Source organism: Salminus brasiliensis, chromosome 13 (genome assembly GCF_030463535.1).
Source record: "Salminus brasiliensis chromosome 13, fSalBra1.hap2, whole genome shotgun sequence".
Lineage (NCBI taxonomy): Eukaryota > Metazoa > Chordata > Actinopteri > Characiformes > Bryconidae > Salminus > Salminus brasiliensis.
The window spans coordinates 7,011,534-7,034,029 of NC_132890.1; the positions used below are offsets into that span (position 1 = coordinate 7,011,534).

The following is a 22,496-nucleotide window of genomic DNA, read 5'->3' on the forward strand; positions in this document are numbered from 1 at the left end:
GTGGTGCAACGGTGGAGACGGGTTCTGAATTATTATCCAGCGGACTAAGGCACCGTCACCCTGATCAGAGGATCGCTGGTTCGAATCCCAGCCATGCTGCTAGCCATCGGCAACCGAGGCCCCTAGAGAGCAGAATAGGCCTTGCTCTCTCAAAGGTGGGTTTATGGCACCTTCACCCAGTCATCGCTGACGTCTGCAGGCTGGTGCGTTGGAGCCGGGAGTGCATCGCTTTCCTCCAAGTGCATTGGTTGCCCCGCGGTGTTGCTTTAATGGCTGGGGCGTCGGATAATAGTAATACTCTGTGTATCCAATTTTGCTGTACAATAAACAATACTGGACATAGGGTTGCAAAATTCTGGGAAGCTGGGAAATTTACCATGGGAATTAACGGGTAATTATGTGAATTAACGAGTAATTATGGGAACATATTGAGAATATTCAATGCTAAAGTTGAGAAACTTAGTGGAATAGCAAAGCTGCTCCTCAATCCCAGACACATGGCCCATTATACACTGAAGGGCTATTGAGACCACGCCCCACCTGCATTCACTGTTTATTCCTCCATTACATGTACAGCATATGTACAGATGATTTCTAGAAACCGGACACCCGCCACTACTGAAAGCAAACATCTGGTCCAAATGATTACCTAAAGTCAGGTACGTTTTGATGAGGTTCATATTTTTAGTAACAGTAACGGCTTTAAAACATTTAATCGACTATTACATCAAAGTGGAATCACATAGTTGCTATCTGGTAAATCAGAAAAGCTTAATGAGCTTAAATTTTATTTGCATTCTCTGATTGTTTTAATTGAACTTTAGATTTTTCAATGAAAGAAGCATTTATAAAGTTCTGCTTGCAACTATTAGTCAGTTATTATGTATATTGATACGCATTCATGTCTGCTGTTGACAAAAGAAATGGTACACTGATGATAGTGTATGATACAGGTTCTTTAAATGATTCAATATTTCAAAAGTTCCTAAAGTTTCCATTGAAATTTACATTTTGGAATATTTAAAAAGCTCCAAAGCTAAAAGTTACAGTGGAAAGTTACCGGTACTTTACTGGAAATGTACCTGAAATTTTCCACCACCTTGCAACCCTAACTGGGCACATCAAATCTGCTTGAGGTAGATATGAGCACAGTCACCCAGAAACCTGTGGTTGGTAGTGATTGCCAATGAACTGTGGAAAAGCATGAGGATAAACTGTGATTCGAGTCTGTGAGCCAGAAAAGCACCTGGGACTACTGAAAACAACCATGGAGGCCAAACCTCAAGCTTGGCTGTGCTCTAAAATCTGTTCTACTTACTCACACACTTTTCTCCAACATCTGCAGAGACTGCTTATCTCCTTTCTGTCAGGGTCCATTCAGCTCTCCTGACAACTCCTGACAACTCCTGACTGAACGACTCCTGAAACGCTGGTCTAGGACCGATTTCCTTATTTTAACTGCAAATCTGATCTCTGGACACTGGCTGGAGCACCTGTCTCTTGCAGCAGTGTGACCCGCCAGCGTAGGTGGAGGCCTTTCTTTTCTAGCCTCATTTTCACATCAAGCAAACGGCAGAACCACATGAAACGACCCGGTAAGGTTAATGACCTTGATACAAAAACCAAAGCCGCAGTCAGCCTATTACCGCGGTCCCGCTACAACGTGGGCCGTGGTGAGCACATATCAAAGGGTAGCATATTCGTGCATGTGCGCATTTCCATTCCTCAGAAGAAGGAAGGAGCATGCTTGGAGATGGTTGCTAAGGAGATGTGGCGATGAAGGAAGTGCGAGTGAGAGAGTGGGAACGATTGGTTCCAGGCGCTTTCAATGAGAGTAGTGGGCTGAGGGAGGCTGGCACTGCACTCGCTTATCTGAGCGAGACACTCAGGGCGCTGCAGCATTCTGGGAAATAGCCTGGGCGGCAAGGGCCGACACCGGCAGGGGAAAGCTCTTCTCCATTCGCCCCTGTTTTCAAGATAAGAAGAAAACTTTGCCCTTGGGTACCTTATAAAACCGCCCGTCTAGAAGACATAGGATGCAGTTCTGGGGAAAGTATGGGAAGGCGTGGGACGAGTCTGGGGAGCTCAGGGGGACTGGGCTTCACGGTCTTTTACCAGGAGAGACGGCAGTTTCTTATTATTGGACCACTGGATTCTGCAGTTCTGGAGATTAACAGCAAGCACTCCAGAAGGGACCTAGTCGGTCAATGCATCGGTCTCCATACACAACATAGCAGCAGCGCCATGGACGGCACTGGCAAATGTCTAACATGTGCCCTGGTGCCGAGTGTAAGGCAGGTACCAACAAAGACACCCTCTACCCTCTACGCTTCGTCATAACCCTCAGGATCTGGTGCAGCTTAGCCAGGATGATGCATCGGTGACACGGGACGTTCCACCAGGACACTGAAAGATTATCACCACCTGAGGAGTTATCCTGACCTTAGCTGACCTATATACACCCCACTCACACACAAACACTATAGTCCATAGCAAGAGGGGAAAAGATCTCAAAGATGACCTTCTACAGTAATTGGAGACACTTTATTTGGATGGAACACTTAATAGATGCTCTGTTAATACTCCACCTCACTATTAAATCCACCTTAATTATCCATCATTCTGAAGCTCACCCAAACCTAAACCAAACGGTCAGCCTGGTCCTGAACCTAAAGGCCAATCTACGCCGTAGCCTGACACCGTTCAAAGCCCGGACCAACCATCTCCTCTGATGTCAAAGGTAAAGGTTCACGTATTTGTCACTGTACAGCGAAATGTGTCCTCTGCATTTAACCCATCTGTGGTAGTGAACACACACACACACACACACACACACACACACACACACACACACACACGTGAACTAGGGGCAGTGAGTACACACACACCCAGAGCGGTGGGCAGCCAACTCCAGCGCCCGGGGAGCAGAGAGGGTAAAGGGCCTTGCTCAAGGGCCCAACAGTGGCAGCTTGCTGAGCCCGGGAATCAAACCCACAACCCTGTTATCAAAAGCCCAATACACGAACCCACAACCCTGTTATCAATAGACCGGTGCTCTAACCGCTCACAATAGCACAGGCTGTCCCAACACAGAAGCAAAAATCGGCCTTAATCCTGGTTCTAATCCTAACCCTGACCCCTAACACTGTCTCACTGAATCAACTGGGCTCCACCAAACAGTTTGTTGATACTATAGGGGGTCTTAAATGAACTAGCCTAATAAAGTGAGGTCAAATAAATACATGCTAAAATGAATTGTGCCCTTGGGCCAACCCAATATCAGAGGCAGACACTTCCAATAATCAATAATACCAGCTAATATAAGATCACTTCTTCACTACATCAAATTCACCTTAATTGTCCATCAACCTGAAGCTCATCAAAACCTTCACATCAGGCCAATGTCTAAACCAAACCCTCAGCCTGGTCCTAAACCTAATCCTGGGTCTAATCTTCACCCTCCACCAGATTTTTTGTCTCCACAGGTTGAACACTAGTAGATACTATAGGGGGTTTATTGGGCCAAATACAGCAAGGTCAAGTAATCCTAAACAGAATTGTGCCCAAGGCCTGCCCACTATCAGGGCCAGACACTTCTAATAAGTGATAATATCAACTGATCTAAAATCAGCCATCCCTGCAGTGGCAGGTCTGCTTTTCTGAAGATATGTCAGCAGATGAGCACAGACTGCCAAGCATGCACACATACCTTCATCTGCTGGCTTTGATTTGGTCTGATCTGTTGGCCAGTAGACTGGCACCAGAGACCAAATGAAGGAAGGCCGACAGGAAAGGAAGAGGAGTCACTTCTCTATTAATACATCAGGTCAGATGTGTTGCTGTAGTGGATTGATGTCTGTTGCAAACACACAACCCAAATTTATTTCCAGACACGGCAGTCATTCCCGACTCCGCAGCCATCGAGGTGTACTGTGGTTAAGGCAAGTCAAAATGCTGGTCCCCAATGCTCTGATTTTTGTTACAGTTCTCTTCACAGAAAAACATGATTACATGGGTTTTATAGATAAAAAAAATTCTAAATACACATTTCAAATTAGTTTGAAATGGGGAGGATGGGTAATGTAGTCATTACGGGTGGATCTCAGCGATTTCAGTCCTGTCTGAACTGGGGATGCACCGATTCGATACTATGATCCGATATCGGTCATCAAATTAACAATATTAGCTGTATCGGATAATCAGTCAATCCAAATTACCTATCCAGTCACAGAATCTGATTCCCACACCGACAGTATTCTAGGCTTCATAACCCATGATCAGAGGAACCTACAGACATCATACACAGATCATAGCAAACAACAAGACACCTTCTATCTAACCAGCATGGTGACCTTGAACGGTCACCAACCATCAGAGAGTAATCCAGCTTGTCTTCCATATAAGTAGAACCGAGGAGGGAGGAGCTGCTAGCTCCTCTTTGGTCTCACAGACTTTAAATTTCAGAACCAGCACAGTTATTTATATTTAGTGATTAATAAACAGAAATTGGGTTAATCAGCCAATTTGCAAAGTTCATGTATCGGTAGCTGTATCGGAAACAGAAAAAGACGAATCGGTGCATCCCTAGTCTGAAGCCACCAGTCAGTCAGTCATTCATTCATTCATTCATTCATCTATGGATGCCGAATTAACAGAGAAGACTTCTGTCGGGCTCACAAAGGGATTCGCTTTAGTCTTAGGGGTTTGAATCCCACTGAAAAACCAGATAATTACACACAGGGTGGGCTCTGAACAATGGCCTAACAATCTAACCAAATCTCTAAAAACAGATATGACATCATAGCACCTCAGGAACAAGTTATGTATTATAATATCCCATTTTTCTGATGTTTGTGACACTGAACCTGACGAAAATCATAAGAAAAAACAGTCGAAAGGTTTGACAAACTGGCCTAACTAAATATCTGCAAAACGTCATTTTGATATTTCTTTAATTTGATGCATAAATAGTAAATATGTGACTCTGGATGGAGTGAGAGAAATGCCCAGATGCCATTTTACAACCCTGGTATTTTACCTTCTAAAAGCTCAGTGTGATTTTATAGGCCGGCTCACAGCCCAGCACTGTAACAAGCCCAAATTCTATATTTTTATGTAATTACTCCCGAGTCCTGCGGTTAGCTAGCTGAAGAGACTGTACCAGGTTGCTCCTACTCTAATAGGCCTAGTTTGAGCTTTTCGCCGTTTAGCTACTCCCCTTGCTACTATGCGGCGTGACATGGTCTCCCTGACTTCCTGCCTTTTCACACCATTCTCCCAAAGTAGCCACAGTGTTTAGCCACTCTCTAGTGGGCTGAGGTGGTCAACCTTAGGGGTGCAAATACAGTATACTGAGGTTTTGGATTTAGCAGAGTTAATAGCTCTGTTGTGGTTCTATCAGATTTGCGGTTTGTCACTTCTATTTACTGAACTCTCACCATTCAGCCAGGCCGAGATGAGCAGAGTTTTCCATTCTAGAGCATCTTTACAAACAAGACGAACAAATCTGCTCATGCATTATTAACATACAATCATACACTAACGAATTAGATCAGAATGAAATGATTCAGATCATCAGGACGCAAATTACTAAATGACCAGGCCCAGGCAACAGAAGCAAGAGAAGATCTTGAATAATCAAAATAAGTCTCAGTTCAGACAGACTGGCAGATCACAGCATTCGTAATAGTTGTGAATGTCTAGCACTCAGAAGTCGACGGACACGGACAGCCCGGAAGTCCAAGCACAGTACCGCACATTCTAGACCAATGTAATTAAATAAGCCTGGTTAGCCCTGCAGAACAGCTGCACTGGCTGCTCTCCCCACTAGAGTGGTCCAAGGGTCACTTCACTATCACCAAAAAAACCCCAACAAAAACACACACACACACACACACACACACACACACACACACACACACACACACACACAGATTACTTCTGCATCTATGAGAATGTGTAAAGATTAGGACTGGACGTTTGACCTACTTGTGAATTTTTCTAATTCTTATCTCTGATCGGACACACAGATAACACACAGGAAGCACACCAGAGGAAATTCTGGCCAGCTGTGCCCACAAAGACGCGGCAGAAAAAACAAGAGGCGCCAATACCCCCAGCACCTTTCGGATCCAAGGTGTTGGAGCAAGCACGTGTGGAACTGCAGATGACGTTTCAGGAGGCCTATTTCAGGTGCTTTTGGCAGAGGGGAGCACGTAAGAAAACAACGCCTCGGGCATCAGGCAGAGTATTCCTAACCCTGGAACGCTGGAATGGCTTTGCGTGAGGGAGTTTCTAGAGGCGTTACACTCTCTCTAAAGAGGGCCGGTAACGGTCACCACCACTGTGAACAATTCGGACTCACCACAGCACTCGGACCGAACGACTTGCAGCACAGTGATTTAATTACTCAGGAATTTTTGGGTGGAATTCCTGTTTAAGGAATGTTAAGGCTCTGTATTCTCCAAAAACTGGAAAAGGCATGACTTTAAATGCTCTGACTAATTATAAAAAAGGGAGCAGCTATCAACTGGCAACTAGGGGTGTATGAAAATATGGGCATATCGAAGTATTGCGATATTATGTTCTGCACTACGGGATGGATTATCAGGGATGCACCGATACCACTTTTTCCTTTCCAATACCGATACCAGCTTTTCAAGTAACTGTCACGATACCGTGAACTGATACATCTGTAAAAACTGGATAGACGGCTTAAAATCCTGATATTTATAGTGTTCCACCTTTTTATAGGTTTGATTTAACTTTAACTGTAGGGCTGATGTTTTAGTTAGTATTGGGCTATGTATTTAGTCTGTGATTACGTGTATTGTGAATAATACAAAATAAAATGGATGAATGGCTGAAAATCCTGATATTTATAGTGTTCCACCTTTTATAGGTTGCACTTTTTAAAATATCAGATCCTAAATAAGATCTAATAAGCCTGAAAACACAGCGTTCACTGGTTGAGAAACTGCACATTAGAAAAAGTTTCAGAGTTATGATAAATTAAAACTGCCACAATGCAGAAACACGTGCAGGTAGGGAAGCATTCACACTTCAGAGCAGTGAAAAAACGCCAGTGTAGAAACAGAAAGTGCTGATGCAGCAATTTCACGTTCAGGTTCACGTCTCTGTGTAAAAAGTACTGAACTTCAATGTGTTTCCGTTAAACAAGCTGCTGAAACGTAACTTTTGGTTTCAGAGCTAAGAAGTAAAAGTTTCATTAAATGTCTGTTTAATGGTAATAACTATTTATGACTGTTTTTTACGTTTCATAATAAAGTATATAATTAATAATAAAGGTTTCATAATAAGGTATGCAAACAAAATGTTCCATGAAAAAAAATCTAAGCTTCATGGTATCGACGCTCTCTAATGCTGATACCGGTACTGTGTGTAAGTGCCGATTATCGTTTATTAACACAGTATTGATTTTTTAAAGAAAAAAGACTTAAGAAAGACTTTAAGAAAGTAAAGACTTGTGGCAGACAGTTTTCCTAAAATTTTATATTTAAAAAAATTATACATCGTCTTGCTTATAGAATCGCAATATATCAACACTTAAGGTTTGAAATATTATCTAATAATTGTATGAATAATAATAACAGTATGATAACCAACCTAAAAAAAAAAAAGAAGTCAGGGTTTAACGGTATTCTCATTGTGTATTTCACAATTCAAAAATTCTAAAATATTCAACAAATGCTTTAGAATAAATACAATACTTTATTTTATAATGGAAATGTAGGGAAATGTTTTTAGTAATAAACTAAACAAAATACACATTAAAAAGCTGCATATGATCAACCTTTTTTGATCTACTTTGTATTGATTATTGATATTTTCATTTATCATTATTAATCTTCTAATTGTTTTCTTCCTTCATTTATTGACTGGTTTTAAAACTCTGCTTCTGTTTTAAATAATTAGACATTATGATTACCATCAAGATTCATCCCACTGTAAACCTAAAAGCAGTGACCTGTAGCTCCTGTACTGCCAGGTTCTCACCAATACAATACAGCCCTGCTACCAACTGTCAACATCTTAAGCTGCAAGCCTCAGTTAACTTGGGCAACACGTGTGTGTGTGTGTGTGTGTGTGTGTGTGTGTGTGTGTGTGTGTGTGTGTGTGTGTGTGTGTGTGTGTCCGTGCTCTATGTGTGAGAAAGAACACCACCTCCTGCAGCTCTGTTTCCGTGAAGCTTCTGTTACGGCCTCCTGGGGAAAGAGCGTGCAGCGTTTAAAATCTGAAAGCCGTTGGTCTGCAGCTACATTCCTGAAGCCGGAGTAACCAAACAAACAGGCGCAGGTTGAACACGTTTCCTTTTAAGGCCAACTCAGTGCCCAGATCCAGTGTGATCACACACACGGACAGATTCCACAGCGCCGGTTAGCAGTTATTCGCTTAAACATAAGAAGACGGAGAAGGAGAGCCGCACTGCCCTCGGCCCTGCAGCGACAGGCTGTTGAGAGAGAGAGAGAGAGAGAGAGAGAGAGAGAGAGAGAGAGAGAGAGAAAGCAGCTGCTCTTTTTTTTATAACTCTTTTAATGGTCAGCTTCCCCTGACCTGTGCAGCCCTGTCCCACAGCTCTATCACAACTAGTAACCAGGTCACAAAAACAAACAGGCACTTCTTCTCAGATGAAGGGCCTTTCGAGAAAAGTCAAACATCTAATCTCGGCCTGGCCTTTAGGGCGGCATAATCAACGGTGTTCGAGCTGAGTCAGCAGGAAACTCTCTCTCTCACCCTTTCTTTCCCTCCCGCTCTTCTGCTCGCGGTCTGCGTTTCCAACTCACTGACCTGGCTGCGAGGAAGACTGAGGCTGAGAGCCTTTTTGTCCGAGAGCTGTTTGGCGGCCAAGCCGGCCTCCTACAAAGTCCAGTAGCAGCAGCTTTATCATTAACAATGTGTTTCCCTGCAGCACCGATATGGACGGCGGCTAATTTCCCCGTCCATATCTCTTACCCTAGCTCCACTCCCCGTGAACGACAGCAAAGCGGCAGAGAGCGTCTAGGCAGAAAACAACAGACGCAATCAATACCCATTAGCGGCGCAGATGTATACACAGTCTCCACAGGGTGGAAAGCTTTTTGAGTCACATAGGAAATGTCATGTTGTGATCTCATTGCTCCATTACACCACTACATCCAATCCATGCCCTGGAAGTGTTGAGGCATGGTGAGATGCAGATGCAGGAACGCCATCATGCCTAGAGGTCAGATAACAACGCCTCTGATACCGAATCCCATCGGAGCCAAACATAATCAGACATGGCGAGCCAACAGTGGAACCGGACACATAGAAACAACAGTCATACTGATCCGTTTATTAGGGATTCTGGTATCAGATTTAACTTGAACTGGAAGTAGGGCTGATGTTTTATCATATTGTGATGAATTCTGGTATTTTCAGGGATCTCATCAGTGCTTATAGAAGTCTGACCAACTTCAGCTTTCAATACGAACAGTGGAATTAGACTGGTTTAATTAGATGAAGCGCAGCAGATGTTGAATAAACAATAACAGAAAAAATCAAATCACTGTGTCTCAGTACAGGAGAGTATCTGAGTAGTAGTTTTTAAGAATCTGACACTACTTGGGTTGGTATTGGGCTATGTATTTAGCCTGTGATTACATGTATCGTGAAAATTGTCTTTAAATATTGTGATATAGTATTTTTACCATATCACCCAGCCCTAACTGGCTGTGGTTGGTGTGGCGCAACAAATAACACCACTACCTGCCAGTGAGCTACCACACCATGTGCGAGACTGGGGTTCAATTCCTGGTCTGGGTGACTATGCTGCGCTACACCAATAAGAGTCCTTGGGCAAGACTCCTAACACTACACTGACCCACCTCTGTTATACAAGTAACCATGTAAGTCGCTCTGGATAAGAGCGTCAGCTAAATGCCATTAATGTGAATGTAAGTCAATGTAGAAAGATTGCAATAATTTTATTCATTTTGCAGCATTTCTATTGGTTCATTTATCTAGAAAATTGTAATTAATGAAAAGGGCAGTTTAAAAAAAGCTGAAAATGTAAAGGTTGCATGTTTTTTCATTAGAAATGATCTGTATAATCAAATTGTGCCATTTTCAATCCTGACCATAATTTATTTCAAAATTTCATGATGAATGGACTATAGAAATGCTCCAAAATGACCAAAAAGTTACAACACACACACACATATACATATATATATATATATATATATATATATATATATATATATATACACACACATACACACACACACAAATATATACACACACATACACATATATATATATATATATATATATATATATATATATATATATATATATATATACACATATACACACATACATACATACATACATACACACACACATACATGCATACATACATACACACATTGTGTGTGTATATATATATATATATATATATATATATATATATATATATATATATATATATGTGTGTATGTGTGTGCGTGTGTGTGTGTATTTGACTTCCATTTACAGTTAAGTGTTTCCTTATAGATGTATCTTACAGAAGTTTTGGAGACAATACTACCTAAGCTATAACAAAACACTTCTCACCACATTATAACATTTACAGAGGGGTACAAATGCAATTAAACATATTAGTCAAATCTCTGTTTAAAACAGGTGTCATCCTGAATGTGGGAAAGCTAATAAAGCATTATGATGGATATGATATTAATATGCATCTGCAGCCAAAGCACAGCACTGTACACACAGCCTCGTGCTGTCTCCGCAGGATGAAGGACTGCACACAGCTGTCAGGGTTAGTCTTCCTAGAGGGCAGAAACGTGGAGGCTGTTGTCCAGCCTTGTGGAAACACACAGCTTAGTGGAGAGAGTGCCTGCTGGCTCTGACTCCTATCCCAACCAACGTGGACGTGGATCAGCAAGCAATGGCTGAAACGGAGGCCGGCTGGCCACATTCACACCAGTCCTCTAACGTTAATCGATATTTCCCCACTCGCTCTGAACTGGTTACTGACCGGTATTCTGCACAATGGCCCCGGATCGTTAGGATACAGGAGCGCTCGCTACAGCTGATCCTGGATCAGCGGTCAGAGGGCTGCTGCTGCTGCTGCTGCTGCTGCTGCTGCTGCGTCCATGCGCTTACCTTCGCGGATCTGCGAAAACACGACCGTGGGCTCCTTCGGGCTATGCACGTATCCTCAACACCCCTCCGGGCGATGGCATGACTTAGTCCGAGTGTGAAACAGCGATGTGTCCCAACTTTAGTGGCTCTTAAAGCGGCAGCCTCCTCGCCTGTTTACCCACATTCATACTGCAGCAGAAAGGCGCTAATGAGTGACTCGCCGAGGAGCCGCAGGACGAGACTACGCGGAGGAAAGGAGAGGGGTGGGCCGGAGAAGTCAAGCCGCTGACGGATTACTAAAACAGCCCCGTTCTCGTGTCAAACGTGAAATACTGTGTATAAATTGTATTACACGACTACTTCTAATGTTTACTATCCCGTATTACTAAGGAACATGTCAACTTTAGTGCATTAACTGATGTAGGTCTCCTCCCTCTCTGGAGGGAAATGGTACAGTCCCACCGTTTTAATCCGATTGGTGCTCCGCAGTGACGTGGCCGCGGGGCGGATACGCGAAACCCGTCTATTCAAGTTTCACAGAAGTTCAGATTATTATTATTATTATTATTATTATTATTATTATTATTATTAATAATAATAATTAAAATAATAAAATAATAATAATAATAATAATAATAATAATAAAACTGACATCAAAATAAATATCACTGACAATGGTAGCTAGCTGTATTAGGCAGCAAGTAAACAGTCAGGTCTTGAAGGATGGGCAGGAAACATGGGCAAGCCTAAGAATCTGAAATTGGGTCAAATTGTAATGGTTAGACAAGTATGTCATCTGAGAACATCTGGTTGGTGTGGTGCAACAGATAACACCACTTCCTGCCACTAAACTACCACACCATGTGGGAGACCTGGGTTTGATTCCTGGTCTGGGTGACTGTGCTGCGCTACACCAATAACAGTCCTTGGGCAAGACTCCTAACACTACATTGGCCCACCTCTGTAATATGAGTAACCATGTAAGTCGCTCTGGATAAGAGCGTCAGCTAAATGCCATAACTGTAAATGTAAATCTCCAAAACAACAGGTCCCGGTGTGCAGTGGTTAGTAGCTACCAAAGTAATCCAAGGAAAAACGCATCCAAGGCTCACTGTTGCAATCCATGAAGGCCCCACCTCACAGCTTACAGATTTACAAGATCTGCTGGTGTCAGATCCTACATGGTACCTTCAGAGGTCGATCCTGTGGAGTCTATGCCTCTACAGGTCAGAGCTGTTTCAGCGGCACAAGGGGGCCTACGCGATATAAGGCGGGTGGTTTTAATGTTATGACTGATCAGTGTGTTTACAGCTACATACAATAAAACTGTAGTTAGGATATGCTGATAGTCTAAAAGCAGCTAGTCTAAATGACAGTTTCAGAAAACGCTCCAGCATCATAACAGTAGGAGTCATGTGGCTGGGGACCACTGCTCTAGGCTTTAGGCTGAACTGGTATGTATAGTATGTGACATCACAACTCTCTTACTTTAAAATGAAGTGAGGAGACAAAGTATCCTATTCATATCCTGACTGTATCTTATGGCCCTCGAAGTCCAAACCTCTGATGATCGTATCTATCCATATTAGCAACACGGTTCCCTACATTCTTGCGAACAATCCAAAACTATTTATATTTAAAATGCGTGTCTGAAAGGGCAGCCAGCAAAGCTCTGTGTGGGTATTCTCATTTTCACTTGTGTTCAAGACCCTACTTGTTGCTACTTTGATGGTTAATGTCAGCCAAATGATTTGCAGAGCGACATAGACGAGGACCAGGCCTTGTCCAGGTTAGCCATTAGAACAGAGTGGCCCTGGACAGACTGAACCAGGAAGACCCTGATGGCCAGACAAGATTACTTACTTATTTATTTGGGCTCCTGTTATTTTATATTCCGTCCACATCAGCCATGTCTGTGTGTTTCTGCCTCGTCCTCTGAGAAAATTAATGACAGAATTACCTGCTGTTTTTCACTGAACTCAGTGGCGGTCTGATCAGTTTAGTCCCATCCAGATACACATCTTGGTGATTTTCCAGGCAAACGTGGCTTTGCATTGGGAAAAAAGGGTTTTTGGTGGTGCGCAAGTATTTATCAATGTATCCTATATCCATCTAAGTACTTATCTAAAATTATTGAGATCAGATCCATCAGATATTCAACCATTTATCCATCAGAGATCCTTGAGATTAGATCCATCAAATATCAATCTATGTATCTATCAGAGATCCTTGAGATCAGATCCATCAGACATCCATCCACCTATCCATCAGAGATCATTGAGATTAGATCCATCAAATATCAATCCATGTATCCATCAGAGAGGCTTAAAATCAGATATATTAGACATCCATCCACATATCCATCAGAGATCATTAAAATTAGATCCATCAAATATCAATCCATACATCCATCTTATATCCTTGAGATTAGATCCATCAAATATCAATCCATACATCCATCTTAGATCCTTGAGATCAGATCCATCAAATATATAATCTATGTATCAGAGGTCCTTGAGATCAGATCCATCAGACAACCATGCACCTATCCATCAGAGATCATTGATAATTAGATCCACCAAATATCAATCTATGTATCCATCAGAAAGGCTTAAAATCTGATCCATTAGACATCCATCCACATATCCATCAGAGATCCTTGAGATCCCTCAGAATTGTTGTTGGAACCTTGTTTCGCTAAACCAGAGTCTCTTTTTTACTCCAGTGTCACTTTGACCATTTGGACCCAACATTTTAAATGGAGCATAAACATATGACCATGACCAGACAAAACAGGCTTAATTATTGCACCCAGTGTTGTAGTTACATGTAGTTGAGTTAAATATGAAGTGACCAAGAACATGCAATGACCCTTCATCAAACCCTGGCACTTTTTTCAGAATTAAGGGCTCAATAATAATATGACAGTAAAGTCGGCAAAGTCAGTGGACAGGAAATACAGTTGTTTTAACTTTAATATTTCCTGTAATATTTCCCCCAGAGCTCCAAACCTAGGGAAACACTATAGCGGCCATACATTTGTTTGTCTTGAGGTGCATGAAGTCTGTGAAGGAGGTTAACCCCTTGAAGGGCCTATGCCTCTTCCTCATGCCCACAGATCAAAAGTGTTATTACAAGCCTCTATTACCAAAGAATAGCCACACCAGTTTGTAGTTACTGTATAATACGCCTTAGTGTGTAATAAGCCTTGTCTTATTACAACACAACAATGCATTTCTTGAAATATGACAGGAATCAGCACCCAGTAGCAGCCTCTACATCACTCCAAAGTTGAGGTCAAAGAGTTTGACCTGTGAACTGGAGAGCTATTCAAATTCCACTGCATTTTTACGGTACGCGTATCTGCTAATGTACATGGTCCTGAACGTGACTCAAACAGATAAACAGAAGATACACAGAGGAATAAATATCTTCTTATCTGGGGAGGCAGGCTGTACGCCACAAACTGGACTGGACATGTTCCCAAACGCTATCAGCCATGTTGCAGTGTTCCAGTCACTCAACACCCTCCCACAGGAGACTCTTGAGTGCGCTCAGATAATCAGTCAATACCCTGAACTTCACCGTGACATTTCACCAGACATATGAGGCCTTGTACGCCTCACAGTGACAAAAGTCAGCATGTGCCATAACAGAGTTCCTCAACTACACTAACTCACCTCAGCGAAATGTAGCGCACGCAAGAAAGGCATAGGAGGATACTCATCGTCATTTTTCTATATGATTAAAATGAGGACACCCTTGAAAACCTTTGTCTATTTTAACAGAATTAAACATATAGAGATTTGATCTTCACTTGAACACTACTGAGAGATGGAGGTAATGTAACTAAAGCAGCGACAGTGGCAGGAGAACTTGCAGTGATGTATGTTGGCATGGCAACGCTTCATCACTTCCTTTTAGTACAGAACGGGTCAGGGAACATTAGCATATAGTCTGTACCTTACAGTATTAGTGTGTAGCACACAATGGGGATTCAGCCCCTGTCTTACTTAAACCTCAGACTTTTAGTCTGGTTTGCTCTTGATGTTTGAAGTGAGTGGTGAAGACCACCATGGCCAGATCCAGAGAGCTCTCTGAGGCCTTCAGAAAGAAGGTTGTAGATGCAGACGAGTCTGGGAAGGGGTTAAAAAAGATCTAAAAATCCTTAACAAGTGAAACGACTGCCAATATGGCCATGTCAGGCCGTCCTCGCAAGTTCAGCCCAAGAGCAGACCATGAGATGTGTAAAGAAGCCTCCAACGATCCAAAAATGTCATCACAGGAGCTACATCCTAATGGCACCCAGTGACCAAATAGTTTGATGTTCATGGGAGGTGCTCAAGCAGGGAACCCTTGCTGTCTAGACTAAAGTTTGGACCAGGATTAGAACAATGAGCTCTGGACAGATGAATGTTGTGTTTTTACCCTAGGACCATAGACACCAGCCAATAAGTCCCATGCAGTTATAATCAACTGTTGCTACTACTTACACATTCCAGCTCCAACCAACAGAGTGAGTTTCACCACCTACTTAAAATGTCAGACTTGAACCACAGTTTTTCAGCCTTCACTGCAATGCAGAATGCGGTGTGCAGTCCGACCTTGGGAGGAGTGGATGTCCTGGGGTTGGATATGGGAAATTAACATTTTTAAGAAGTGAGGTTCTTTGGAAAGATGGTAGTAAAACCTCCAATATGCTTTATACACTGACCACGTGGCTCTGCTTTTAGCTTGATCAAACCAGTCAAGGTTATTAAGTCATTAGTCTTTATTATTACTGTAGATGGCCCACAGGGGCAGTCTTTAAGGGTTCTATGCAAAATCCATTTTAAGCAGCAAGAAACGGAGGAAGGGAGATTGTTTATGGCATGACGTGCTGATAGCCTACATCTGTTAAGTATTACCCCCGCGATGAACGTAATTCGCGGAAAATGGGAGGCTAAATGTTCGGGAACAGTATTCCTCAAAAGGATGACTTAATCTGCAATGCATAATGAGAGACGTGTGAGAAACGTCTCTGATCCTGGAAAGAATGCAAAGGACAAGACCAACAGACCTCCACGTCTTCTTTAAAAGGACTGAAAAATGTGTGTAATTCAGGCCTGTCAGAAGAAGCTGATGAACTTTAAACAATAGAACATAGCAGAACATAAATGCTGTTAGAGGATCCATAGCAAGGAAAGTAGATTCTCCTTTACTTTACTACATACTGTAGTACGTAAACCCAGCTAACCCAGCTAATATGTCCACATGGGGCCTGTATGGGAAGCCCAACTGAGAACCACAATGTTTTGTCCTCAGGTTCCATGTTAGCCCCACATATGGATGCACACCAGGGTCAGTGACGGGACCAGGAGGGGTTAAATATGGGCCCCATCTGGGTTGTACACTGCATTTGGGGCCTAGATGCGAGTCATGTGAGATTTAGGTGGGCTTTAACAATGAGGCCCATTGGGGAAGCCGAAGTGGGCCGCAGTAAAACAGTAAGTACAAACCCACTCAGAGCCCATGACCACCTGGAACCCCAGCTGAAACCCACCTTGCCCACATTCCACCCATGTGAGCCCAACATGAGCATGTTGGCATTTATTACATAGAACAATCAGCCATAACCTTAGTACCACTGACAGGTGAAGTGAAAAACATTGATTCTCATCTTCTACAGTAGCTTCTGTCACGGGGTGGGGATACAGTATTAGGCAGCAAGTGAGTCAGTGATCAGTCAGGTGATGTGTTAAAAGCAGGACAAATGGGCAAGCATAAGAATCTGAGCCACTCTGACAACAACCAAGAACTGTGATGGGTTAGAGCATCTCTAAAACAACAGGCAGGTCTTGTGGGATGTTCCCGATATGCAGTGGTACCAAAAGTGCTCCAAGAAAGGACAACCAGTGAACCGGCGACAGGGTCATGGGCACTTAAGGCTTACTGACACGATCCACGGAGGCCCCACTTCACAACTTACAGGACTTTAAGGATCTGCTGCTAACGTCTTGCTGCCAGATACCACAGGACGCCTTCAGAGGTCTTGTGGAGTCCAAGTCTTGAATGGTCAGTTCTGTTGTGGTGGCCTACTCAAAATTTGACATGTGGTGCTAATGTAAAGTGTAAAGCCAATCAGAACAGAGCTAATTTACATGCACGTCTAAAAAGTAATACTAGCAAAAACAGCCTGTGAATTTTTCTGATGGATAAAGAGTGCTGTATAAATGAGCTCTTTGATAGATAAACCCCCCACAAACGCCATAAGTGAATCTCAGGGGAGAGAAATGTGGGCTATGCCCCCTTTAATTGACACGTTTTCAGTTATGAACAGATTTTGGTCTCCTGGAAGAAATTCAGAACCCTCCTAGTCAGGTCACTAAAACATCTAAGCCTGCACCATTTCACACAGTTGCCGATTCGTTTACTACTGTATGCAAATGCCAGCACTGTGATCACTGATCTCCTCGTGATCGAGCAATGATCAGCTGACCTTACAAATCAATCACACCCAAGCCACTGGAATCGCTGCATTAAACGACCTGTGATATTTGCTTGGAATTACTGTAGTCATCCCCGCTGTCCTCCGTCGTCAGTCATCACAAGGACGAGTCACGAACACAGGCTGTGAAGAAGAACAGGTTGGCCCAGTATGTAGGCTAGAAAACGTGCTAAGCAGGGGTTTGCTAATTACACTAACTGCACTGGGAACAGCTAGTGACTCCAATAGAGACTGAAGCCTTGCTGGTGGAGAGCTATTAAAAGAAGTTAATGGGAGCAGTGAAGCGCACGAGCTGCCGAGGGCTCAGCGGTCATTATGAAACAACAACAGGCCCAGGGATCCACCCCTATTAGGTGTAGGTGGGGCTCCAAAACCTGTCTCCTATGGTCTTTATTTATCCTCTTTTGAATACCAATGACACAGGAGATAAGGCTAAAAGAAAGGCACTGGTCTGTGACAAAGGAAAATCCTCAGTCCTAGGATGGGGGACTCCCTGCCTAGCACCTAGGAGAGAGGTATGATGTCATCACTCACTTCATAACAAAAGCAAGGAGGAAGCCCCTGATTTGAAGCTGGCATTAGGCTGAAGAAGAACGAGACCCGGCAGGGTCTCCAAAGCATCAAAGCAAAAGAGGAAAATCAACAGCGGGATACTCACTGTGGGAATATCCGCGGCAGCTCCGGGGGGACGGCATGTATATGTATGTCTGTTCGGAGCTTCTTCTCTTCTCCCGCTCCCTCTCTTCCTCTACACCTTTCTCCCTCTCTTGTATCCTCCTCCTCCTCCTCTTCACCACAGCAGCGGGATGCAGGCTGGACCCGTGCTGGTTGCCATGGTTACCGGCCGTGGAAGGCCTCACGTGATTTGGCGGGAGCAGCCAGCAGCCCCTCCTCCTTGCGATGACGCTAAGGCCTTTCAGGCTGTTCACAAAGAGTAGCCTCCCAGTAAGCCTGCGAAACACACAATGGGTGTCTTAAGACAATGGGTGTGGCAAGCACAGCGTGAGAGTGTGTGTGTGTGCTGGGGGGTGGTGGTAGGTGTAGGTGGGGAGTGGAATGAGGACCTAAGTGACTGGCCAAGCTTTGAATGTGTAAGTCTGCCCTGCTGGGGCTGTGTACAAAATGTGCTGGTGCACAGCAAGGTCTGCCAGGCTACAGGAATAACACGCCAGCAAGACGGCCCAGCATTCCAGCATTCTCCCATATGTGGCAGCTTGACCCGCCAGACCTGCGCACAAACTCCTAGCCGGGCAGTTATTTATAACACAGCACAGACGCTGCCTGGACAGTTGCGCTGCCGTTAGTCAATGTGCGATGGGCTTTAGTCGGATATGTGAGATTCTCCACCTTGCATAAATGAATAAGCAGCCCACAGTGTAACCCACATGTCTCCATTTGGGTCATTCTAATTTGACTTTGCTGAGAAGCACCTTCGGTCCACTGGACACAGATTTGTAGAGCACTTTGTAAAAAATGACACAATTGCTCAGTATTTGTAGTACAGTTCCAAACAAGGTGAACTTTAGATCAAGCAAGCGATTGGTGGGGAGTTCTGTGAAAGCATTGCTATTGTGCCAAACGATTACGTGTCAACAACCACGAAACAAGATCACAGGAACAAAGAAGTATGCTTCATTTCCGACCATTTCACATTCCCTCAACCTGACCTGACGTTAACTCGTCAATGCCAAGGGCACCAAAGAATGCACTTACTGAGTATTTTTTAAGTTGTTGTGATATATAATTAGTAGGTTTTAGCTTTCAGCCTAGCACAGATGCCCGTTTGCCTTTCCAACTGTCACTTTGAGCCCCCCTGCTACGAACAGTGGTACAGGAAAAACTTTAGTCATGAGGTGGTCTGGAGGTGATGAGCTGCTCTCCAGTACCAACAACACCATAGTCTCCAGAAGTCTCCATTGCCATCGTTTCTCCAGGTTTGACTAAGGCAGTCTGACATTCTAGGACCCCGTTAAACTTTACCGGGGTCCTAGAATGTCAGACTGTATTTTTTATTGGCATAGTTGAATAACGAGAGCTTGGTACATGGAACTGACACACCATGAACCTCAAACACTGTTGTTCCTCCTTCAAAAATAAAATCCAGCATAATCAAAACAGGGCTACAAAACACAATTAACAATTTACATAATCCCAGCTCTCTAGAGAAAGCCTTAGTCAAACCTGGAGAAACGATGGCATTGGAGACTTCAGGTGTTGATGGTAATGGAGAGCAGCTCATCATCTCCAGATCTCCTCATGACCAAAGTTTTTTCTGTGCCAGTGTTCGTAGCAGGGGGGCTCAAAGTGACAGCTGGAAAGGAAAACAGGCATCTCTGCTAGGCTGAAAGCTAATGCTAGGCCACCAGCTTTTACCTTCTCTTCTCTCCATCATTAACTCCCTCGAGTGGCTTCTAAGACTAGAGAAAGCCAAACCTTGAGAAGGGAGTGGGGGCAAGGCCAAAGGCTAACTGGCTACAATCTCTTCAGTTTGCTATCAGCAGATCGAGAGGACAGCAACACTATCCTGTAAGGCTCAGGAATAATTACAGTGTTTCAGGTGCGGTGCTAAAACTACTATAAAAATAAGAAATCAACAGCAAAACCGGCAAGAGTCACATACCTACAAATTATACATCAAATAACAACTTACAAAATACTCAGTAAGTGCATTCTTTGGTGCTCTTAGCATTGAAAAGTTAACGTCAGGTCACAGTTTAAGGTTGAGGGAATGTGAAATGGCCGGAAATGAAGCATACTTCTTTGTTCCTGTAATCTTGTTTCGTGGTTTTTGACACGTAATCGTCTGGCAAAATAGCAAGACAGCCCATTAAAAAAAGCCATGCTTTCACAGAACTCCCCACCAATCGCTTGCTTCGGCCCAAGCTATTTGCTTAAAATAGCTTAAATGAGCTTCTTAAATAAAGCTGTTATTGCCCCGTTATCAGATGGTGGTAACCGAGCCCAGCACTAAGGGGCAACAGAGCCAGAAGTTCTGAATGAGCACATTTTACGTTGTTTGTGCCTTTAACTCTGTCGAAATGCATTCAAGTGAATGTGGCACTGTGTGAGTGAAGATAAGCGATATCTCCAATCTGTCACAGGCATGTGGTCCGACTCCTGTAATTACATAATGATAACATTCGGGGCTATTTTACGGGCAGTGATCTGGGCAGTCACTTCAGTCATTTGAAATGATTTCGCTGAGTCGAAGCTGCTTTAAAAGGAGAATATGAACAAAACATCTCAGTAAAAGCTGGACTGTGTCTCCAGTATGTGACTTTCTGACTCTCGGCAGGCAGCAAGGCCTGGTGTGCTCGGACTCTGATGAGATCATAGCGGTCTCTAATTGGTCCAGTGTGCAGGAGCAGTGGGCGCATGAAGCGTTGCCTTTGTGTCAAGGACGCGTAGGCTAATTGACTTCATTGTGTTTTCAGAGCCAGAGACAAAGTCGCAGCATGGCTGTGACGTAGCGGCCGCGGGAGGGCAATACCCTGGCCTGCTGCATTTATGAGAGATATTGAATTTTGCAGGAAAGCAGGAAATTATCCGGGAAAACCAGATGCGGGCCTTCTGCACGGATATGAGGAATGATGCTTTAATGTGTCATGCATCGCTCTGAATAGCATGTAAAACAGCTTAAACAATCCACGGTGAACATCACTGAGACAGACAGCATACTTAAAGGGGACCTAGAAAGAAACACTGTATTTAACCATGGCTTAATTAAATAATGAGAGTTCGTGCACAGAAAGCGTGAACCTCAAACAGAAAATCCAGCCTAATCAAAATAGGGCTGGAAAACGGGCCAGTCCCAAAATCCCAAAACTGTTACATCACAGTCTTGACTTGTTATAGTCATACATCCCCAAAATTGACATAAACCCAGCCCACCTGACCTCACTAATGCTTTTGTTGCTGAATGCAATCAGATCCTCCAGATGTCCCAACGTCTAGTGTGAACAGACCACTGCAGCACCCCAAAATTGACATAAACCCAGCCCACTAGTGTGAATGCCCTAGTTACAGCTGGTAAATCAATAAAACCTGGCTGCAACTTCAAGAAAATATAGTGTTGTTGAAACTAGAGAGCAGCTCATCACCTCCAGACTCTGCTAGTTATGGGAATACGGGTTGCTTTTGTCATACGTGGACCCCAAGAGAAAGAAAGACAAGGCACTATGACTAAAAGCTGGTTAACCCTTGTTAGTTTCGGCAGTGTCTCTCTCCGTCTCCCTCAGACAGACACAGAGAGCCGACCCAAAGCAGCCTCGCCAGCTGCATGCATTATGAATCAGCTTTCCTCCTGCGCTCTGAAGTCACTAGCTGGGTGTGTGAGGGCCATGAATAAAAAATATGGAGCCTGTCAACACTGCTTCACTCATCCATTTCAAGCAATAGGCTAAAATAACATCGCATTTAATACGGCCACTCCTGGCACTGCTTATTGTTTGTTATCTGTTGCCAGAGCCTGCTCGCAAGGTTTGGGAAATGACCTATCATAGACCCACAAAGGCCCTTTGCTGGGCTGTTGGGGAGGTGAATATGTAATAATCTCAATAATCCTCAATGGAGATGCTTGAGCTGAGACTAACAAAGAGAGAAGGAACAAGAGCAAGAGATGAAGAGCTGGAGATGGGATGAGGTCTCCTATATTCTCTGTTTAGTGTCAAATCCTTATTTTTTTTATTGAATTCCTCTTGAAGTTCCACAATATGTTCAAAAGTCGGTGGCCACCACTTCTAGAAGGTGAATTCAGCTACTTCATGAAGCAATTTTGCTCACATGGCTTGTATCTCCATTGATTTCCATTGAAAAGCACTGCCACACATATGAGGCTAAGGTCATCATACCTAATGCCAAGCCTCAGCAAGAGGTCCCT

The 22,496-nt window shown here is 43.5% G+C and overlaps 1 protein-coding gene across 17 annotated transcripts in view; it reads right to left on the reverse strand.

Moving 5' to 3' along the window:
• mical3a (microtubule associated monooxygenase, calponin and LIM domain containing 3a) overlaps positions 1–22,496 on the reverse strand; it is a 129,743-nt gene that overhangs the window by 80,591 nt on the left and 26,656 nt on the right. For 16 of the 17 annotated variants that reach the window (XR_011980778.1, XM_072694913.1, XM_072694915.1 and 13 more), the window contains exon 2: positions 18,276–18,568. The gene's annotated coding sequence lies outside the window, so the exon portion shown is untranslated. Of the gene's footprint in view, positions 1–11,151; positions 11,329–18,275; positions 18,569–22,496 lie in introns of those variants that run through there. The other variant, XM_072694901.1, reaches the window with a different exon arrangement.